Source organism: Ovis aries, chromosome 3 (genome assembly GCF_016772045.2).
Source record: "Ovis aries strain OAR_USU_Benz2616 breed Rambouillet chromosome 3, ARS-UI_Ramb_v3.0, whole genome shotgun sequence".
NCBI classification, from domain to species: domain Eukaryota; kingdom Metazoa; phylum Chordata; class Mammalia; order Artiodactyla; family Bovidae; genus Ovis; species Ovis aries.
Window position 1 is genome coordinate 77,543,993 of NC_056056.1, and position 7,930 is coordinate 77,551,922.

A 7,930-nucleotide genomic window follows, 5' to 3' on the forward strand; every position below is an offset into this window, starting at 1 on the left:
AACCAGGTGTCCTGTCTCTTGACTTCTCCTTGCTACTCCTCCCATCTTTGGAAGTAAACCTTTACTAGATGGTCAAAAGAACTTCTTGTTTTCTGGATTCCTTGCCCTAGAAGTCCTCCTCACTGCTTTGGAGGGGTTTTCCTAGCTGAAGATGACTAGATTGGAGAAGGAAATGGCAATCCACTCCGGTATTCTGTCTGTAGAAACCCATGGACAGAGGAGCTCAGTGGGCTACAGTCCATGTGGTCGCAGTCGGATACGACTGAGTGACTACCACCACCACCACCAGCAAGACCACTAGATTCAAGTCCCAGGGATGCTGGTGTGTCAGCCCCTGGTGTGCAGAGCTGTCCATGTGCCTGCTGCTTAAAGAGGGCTATGCTTCTTGTCCTAGACCTTCCTTTTTTGGAAGGATGTAAATGCATGGCATTAATTTTTCTAATGCATGGTATTTACGAGTTTTTCCCCCTTGGGGCTGCACCATGTTCAGAAATGTGAACATGGCAAGAAGGATGGATACATTTTTAGATCAGTAAGTGCAACCAGATGTGTGGATGGGACTAAAGAAACACAATAAGCTTTTGTGAGGGATGCAGAGCTCTTAGACGCAGCCTGGGGAAATGAGTTCATGACATAGCCTGGGGAAATGAGTTCATGACACAGGCTGGGGAAATGAGTTCATAGCTGGCACAAAAATTCACAAGTCTAGGTGTTCTCTGAATGCCTACCAGCTCCATGTACCCCATGAAAGACTGGAACCCTGTGCTACATTCATGAATCCAGCTCTCATGACAGCAGGTAATAGCCAGGGGCTTGACACAAGTCTCTGTTTTACTCCATCGCATCCATGAAACTGATAAGGAAACTGGGACTCAGTCTGGCTAAGTAACTTGGCCACCGTTATATAGAAGGAAGCAAGCAGGGCTGAGATTTCCAGGATGGTTGGTCTCCAGAGTCCTTTTTCCTTCAGAACACCACAGTGTCACTTGGGAGCAATTTCTTTCCTGAGGGAGCTGGCTGGCCAGGGGCAGGAGGTCTTTGGTGCTCCTGGATGCTTGGGAGGCTCTGTCCCAAGTGATTCACAATGAGAAACACCGCTTGGCACTGTTGGAGCAGGCAGTGATGATGTTGCAGGAGGAAAAAGTATTATAGTACTCATTCCTGAGGAATTCAAAATCAAAGGTGAGGCAAGACACAGAAGCACCCTTGCACTGTGAAAGACGCGTGTCAATATACAATAATGCTTAATTCTGGGGAGGCAGAGGTGAATGCTTAGACCTGAACTGTGGCCTAAAGTAACCTGGAAAATGTTTTCAGGGTGGAGGGATTCAAACTGTGCCTTGAAGGATGGGAGGAATTTGGAGAGTCAGAGGGGTGTGAGAAGCGAAAGAGGCAGAAGTGTGTAAACTGGATAAAAAGAGCAGGAGCACAGAGAGAAATTAAAGAGGTGAGGTTGGGGAGATGAAAAACAGTATTTATTAATCACCTATTGTGCGCCATGAATGGTGCTGGGTCTTGTATATAGTCTCATTGATTTAAATCAACTATATTTGGTTTTAATTTACATATAAGAAAATGCATACATTTAAAAAGTGCAGAGCACAGTTCTAATCACCTGTGCAATAATATCAAGCAGTCTGGTGTCCGTGGAATTGGACTTCCAGAAAGATGGAAAAGAGGAGTAAACAGAAAAAGTATTTGAAGAAATTATCGCCAAAAAATTTCCCCAGATTCGTTGAGAACTATAAATCTACAGCTAGAAATGTCTTACACCATGACACAATATGATCAAGTTTCTGGAAAACAGTGACAAAAGAACATCTTTAAAGCATCCAGAGAAAAAGACACATTTTGTACAGAGGAACAAAGATAAAACTTGTCACAGATTTATTATAAGAAACAATGCAACCCAGAAGACAGTGGAATGCATCTTAAAATGTTGGAAAAAAAAAAAAAAGTCAACTCAGAATTTTAAATCTAGCAAAGATGTAATTTAAAAATGAAGGTGAAATGATGACTTTTTCAGACAGACAAAAGATGCAAGCATTTGTTGCCAATAGGCCTGAACTTAAAAAATATTAAAGTTCTTCAGGCAGTAGGAAAATAATGCCAGATGGAAAGTTGGATCAACACAAAGGCCTGGAGAGATTGGGAAATGGTAAATAATGTGGGTAAAAATAAGAGACCTTTTTTACCCTTACTAAAAAAATTTAAAAGACTAATGACTTAAAGCAAAAGAATGTATTGTGGTATTAATAGCATATACAGCAGTGAAATATATGACAGCAGCAGCACAAAGTACAGGAGGGGGGCACAGGAGCGTACTGTCGGAAAGCTCTATATGGGAAGGGGTATAATATTTGAAGATACCCTGTGATACATTAATTATGCATATTTTAAATCCCAGAGCAACTATTGAAAAAATAAGACCAGGTGATATAGTTAGCAAACCAATAGTGGAGGTAAATGGACTACTAAAAAATGCAAAATTAATGCAAAACAAGACTAAAAGATTAAAAAGAGAACACAATCAAAGGAGCAAGTAGAAAATAAGCAGCAAGATAGTATAGAAACCTGACTCTAGCAATAATTACATTAAGTGTAAATGATCTAAACACTTTTTCTGGTTTCAGAGAGAGACCCCCCCCACCCACCTTGAGCTGGCTCAGGGAAGAGGAATTTAGTGCAAGGATCTGTGAGGAAGGGATGGTGACCCCTGGAAAAGAAGCCTTGACCCAGCTGGCTCCCACGGAGCAGGAACTGAGATGGGAAAGCTGTCCCAAGCTAAGGCCGCACTCCCTGTCTTTCCAGGAACCCAGGGCCTCTAGTTGCTGCTGTGGTCTGCTCCAGTCTCCCGCCTCTGCCCCTGGCTCCTCTTTGCCCTCCTCTGGTGTGTGACCATCTCGGAGATCACCTCCTTCTCTCCCCTTTCTGCACCACAACCGTCTGCTTTGGTTTCCATTTCCAAAATGTCAGCAGCCTCTCTGTCTCCCCTACTTACGACCTGAAGAAGCCATCTTAGCGGATCTTTTTTTTTTTTTTTTTTTTAACCAGGCCACAAGTCAGTGGCCTTGGGAAAGGTAACCTGAGGTCAAAGGCCCCGCCTGGTCTAGGCAGCTGTACCTGAGATGGGCAGAAGGGCAGGTTCTCATAGGTTGGGGGTGAAGGGTGAAACAAGATTGGCCTCCCAGCTTACATCTTTTTCCTTAGTGGAAACACAAGAGATGAAAGCTATTCTTTTGAGCATTCAGGGTTGCCCTTCTCATAGTATTCTCCAAAGAGAAGAAGAATGTCATCTCTAAACTCCAGATTAGTCCCATGGCAATTGGGATGTTAAAAAATTCACAGAGAAAAAAATTTCTGTGTGTTAATATGATGAGAGCAATCATAATAACGTGTGGTCAGTTAGCTACACTCAGATCTTGAAGGTTTGAAAAGCACCTGAGAGAACAAGACGGGGAGCTGACTGTGGCTCAGATCATGAGCTCCTTATTGCCAAATTCAGACTTAAATTGAAGAAAGCAGGGAAAACCACTAGACCATTCAGGTATGACCTGAATAAAATCCCTTACAATTGTACAGTGGAAGTGACAAGTAGAATTAAGGGACTAGATCTGATAGACAGAGTGCCTGAGGAACTATGGATGGAGGTTCGTAACATTGTACAGGAGGCAGTGATCAAGACCATCCCCAAGAAAAAGAAATGCAAAAAGGCAAAATGGTTGCCTGAGGAGGCCTTACAAATAGCTGAGAAAAGAAGGGAAGCTAAAGGCAAAGGAGAAAAGGAAAGATATATCCATTTGAATGCGGAGTTCCAAAGAATAGCAAGGAGAGATAAGAAAGCCTTCCTCAGTGATCAATGGAAAGAAATAGAGGCAAACAATAAATGGGAAAGACTAGAGATCTCTTCAAGAAAATTAAAGATAATAAGGGAACATTTCATGCAAAAATGGGCACAATAAAGGACAGAAATGGTATGGACCTAACAGAAGCAGAAGATATTAAGAGGTGGCAAGAATACACAGAAGTGAAGTGAAGTGAAGTGAAGTGAAGTCGCTCAGTCGTGTCCGACTCTTTGCGACACCATAGACTGTAGCCCACCAGGTTCCTCCTTCCATGGGATTCTCCAGGCAAGAATACTGGAGTAGGTTGCCATTTCCTTCTCCAGGGGATCTTCCCGACCCAGGGATCGAACCCTGGTCTCTCGCCTTGCAGGCAGACGCTTTAACCTCTGAGCCACGAGGGAAGCCCCAGAATACACAGAAGACCTATATAAAAAAGATCTTCATAACTCAGATAACCATGATGGTGTGATCACTCACCTAGAGCCAGACATCCTGGAATGCATAGTCAAGTGGGCCTTAGGAAGCATCACAATGAACAAAGCTGGAGGAGGTGATGGAATTCCAGTTGAGCTATTTCAAATCCTGAAAGATGATGCTGTGAAAGTGCTGCACTCAATATGCCAGCAAATTTGGGAAACTCAGGAGTGGCCACAGGACTGGAAAAGGTCAGTTTTCATTCCAATCCCAAAGAAGGGCAATGCCAAAGAATGTTCAGACTACTGCACAATTGTACTCATCTCACAGGCTGGCAAAGTAATGCTCAAAATTCTCCAAGCCAGGCTTCAACAGTACGGGAACTGTGAACTTCCAGATGTTCAAGCTGGACTTAGAAAAGGCAGAGGAACCAAAGATCCAATTGCCAACATCTGCTGGATTATCGAAAAAGCAAGAGAGTTCCAGAAAAACATCTATTTCTGCTTTATTGACTATGCCAAAGCCTTTGACTGTGTGGATCACAATAAACTGTGGAAAATTCTGAAAGAGATGGGAATACAGACCACCTGACCTGCCTTCTGAGAAATCTGTATGCAGGTCAAGAAGCAACAGTTCGAACTAGACATTAGAACAACAGACTGGTTCCAAACTAGGAAAAGAGTGTGTCAAGGCTGTATATTGTCACCCTGCTTATTTAACTTCTATGCAGAGTACATCATGAGAAATGCTGGGCTGCAGGAAGCACAAGCTGGAATCAAGATTGCTGGGAGAAATATCAATAACCTCAGATATGCAGATGACACCACCCTTTTGGCAGAAAGTGAAAAAGAACTAGAGAGCCTCTTGATGAAAGTGAAAGAGGAGAGAGTGAAAAAGGTGGCTTAAAGCTCAGCATTCAGAAAACTAAGGTTATGGCATCCACTGGTCCCATCACTTCATGACAAATAGATGGGGAAACAATGGAAAGAGTGACAGATTTTATTTTCTTGTGCTCCAAAATCACTGCAGATGGTGACTGCAGCCATGAAATTAGAAGATGCTTGCTTCTTGGAAGGTAAGCTATATCCAACCTAGACATCATATTAAAAAGCAGAGACATTACTTTGTCAACAAAGGTCCGTCTAGTCAAAGCTGTGGTTTTTCCAGTAGTCACCTATGGATGTGAGAGTTGGACTATAAAGAAAACTGAGCACTGAAGAATTGATGCTTTTGAACTGTGGTGTTGGAGAAGACTCGTGACAGTCCCTTGGACTGCAAGGAGATCCAACCAGTCCATCCTAAAGGAAATCAGTCCTGAGTGTTCATTGGAAGGACTGATGCTGAAGCTGAAACTCCGATACCTTGGCCATCTGATGTGAAGAACTGACTTACTGGAAAAGACCCTGATGCTGGGAAACATTGAAGGTGGGAGGAGAAGGGGATGACAGAGGATGAGATGGTTGGATGGCATCACTGACTCGATGGACATGAGTTTGAGCAAGCTCCAGGAGTTGGTGAAGGATAGGGAAACTTGGCGTGTTGCAGTCCACGGGGTCGCAAAGAGTCAGACACAACTGAGCGACTGAACTGAACTGAGAGAACAGTGGTTCTCATGTCATCTGTGCCCTGATGGAAAATTAGGCTTAATGGTATAACATCCATTATTGATTCTTTTATTAAAGATCTTCCTTCTTGTCTGATTCCAGCAAAGGAGTTTCATAGTTTCCTTTGTTAAATCCTCACTTTTCTAGAAAGAAATTGACAAGGTTACAGGAAAATATTGATCAAGACAGGTTGTAATTCCCTGAAGGTTTCAGCAGAAAGGATATCGATCAATTCCCACCCCTGGCCCTCAGTCCCCAAAGCAGGAGACCTCAGGCCACCTCTGGGGTTCTTAGTTCTCCTATCCAGGAGGCAGGCCCCATGCCACGTGGCCAGACCTGGAAGGATTTGGAGTCAGAAGGGATGGGGCAGGGTCCTTGCTTCTGGCTCCATCACCAGTCCTGCCAGGAAGGCTTGGAGCTGCTCCTTGATCTGGGACCACCCCTGGGAGGGGCACAGAATTCTGCCAGAGTTTTACATGGCCGCAGTGGAGACTATCTCACCGAGGTCAGGAGGGCAGGAAGCCCAGCCCTGTTCACAGAGCCTCCGGGAGACTGACCCTACTTTATTATTATTACTTTCATCATATTAACACAAAGAATAACAAGTGTTTTCAATATCCTAAACACATACTTGGAAGCTGCAATGCGCCATAAAAATGCAAAACCTACAAAGAGTTGGCTACTTGTCTGTGCTCTGGGAGGCTCAGATGGACTTGAGACTGGTCACCCTTGATCCTGAGCTGGCCACTGAGTCACCAGGTTGCCCACCCTTGGCAAGGACTGAAGTGGTCAGGTGCTAGCGTTCTAGACAAAGGTTGCCATCTGCAGAACCGCTTGCAAGAACTAGGACTTGGAAAGCTTGATAAAGAGAACTTTCTGTTAGAAAGTCTAGCCAGTTGCAGTGGGAGCCTGAAAGGACAGATGTTATATAAGCAGGGTGGCCAGCACTGTCCAGACCTCTGATGTCTGCATTCAGGCACTGGTTCTCCATCCCTGGGGGGACAGCCCTGCCCACGATTGTCATAGTGCTGACTAGGCCCAGTGGAGGGGCCACACTCACAGGGTCCTGCTGAGCTCCCCACTCCGTCTTGCAGGAGTGAAGCCAGGCTCTAGGAGCTCCCTCCCACTTTGGTAGGTGTTGCCACTTACAGCTGGGTCACACTGGGGACATTAGCCAGCATCTCAGAAATGGAAATTCTAGCCTCTGCCTTTCTGACCTCAAAGGGCTATTTTATCAGTGCAAAATGAAAGAGCTATGTAAATGGCCAGGCGCTGAAAAATGTGATGATGGCACTTGGTGAAATGACATTTAACTTAGAGGACATATTTTACTACCCACAAAAGTCTAGTCTCCTCTAAGGAGTAAGGACAATGGAAATTCCAGAGGAAAAAAATGTAAAACAAGAAATACTGGGCCAATAGCAAACCAGAAAATGGCATTTCCAATTCCAGCCCTTAAAAGCCTTGACTGAGTCAAGGGTGACTGCGGCCTCCCTGGCATCTTCTTGGAGGCCTGTGGGTTCAGTCCACTTTGCTGGAAGATTCAGGGTCTCATCCCTGATTTCCTTCCTGCCACCCCAAACTCCCATTGCCCATCCCCCCACCACCACCACATTACATGCCACATCCCCTCCAGAGTAGGCTCATGCCCAACCCCTTACCTGAAATGCCGTCTGCTGACCTCACAGTCCCTCCCCATCCCTCCTTGAGCCACCTGAAGGGGTCTCCCAACTCCTCTGGGCAGAGGGGTCCAGCACTTTTGGATGGGATTGCTGTCTGTCCCAGTGTGGGTGCCCCCCCAAAGCAGACTCTAGACAAGGATTTAGGTACAAGTTGTTTATTTGGCCTGGAGAATTCCATGGACTGTATAGGCCATGGGGTTGCAAATAGTCTGACAGGACCAAGCAACTTGTTTATTTGGAGATGATTCCCAGAAGCATGGAAAAGTCCAGAAGGAAAGAGACAGGGAAGGGAGGAGACCACTCAGGGTTACGTCAGTGAGTTCTGGGCCTTGAGCTTGGGCAACTGAGAGGCAATCCTGCTGAGGATCTGCTGAAGTTCAGTGTA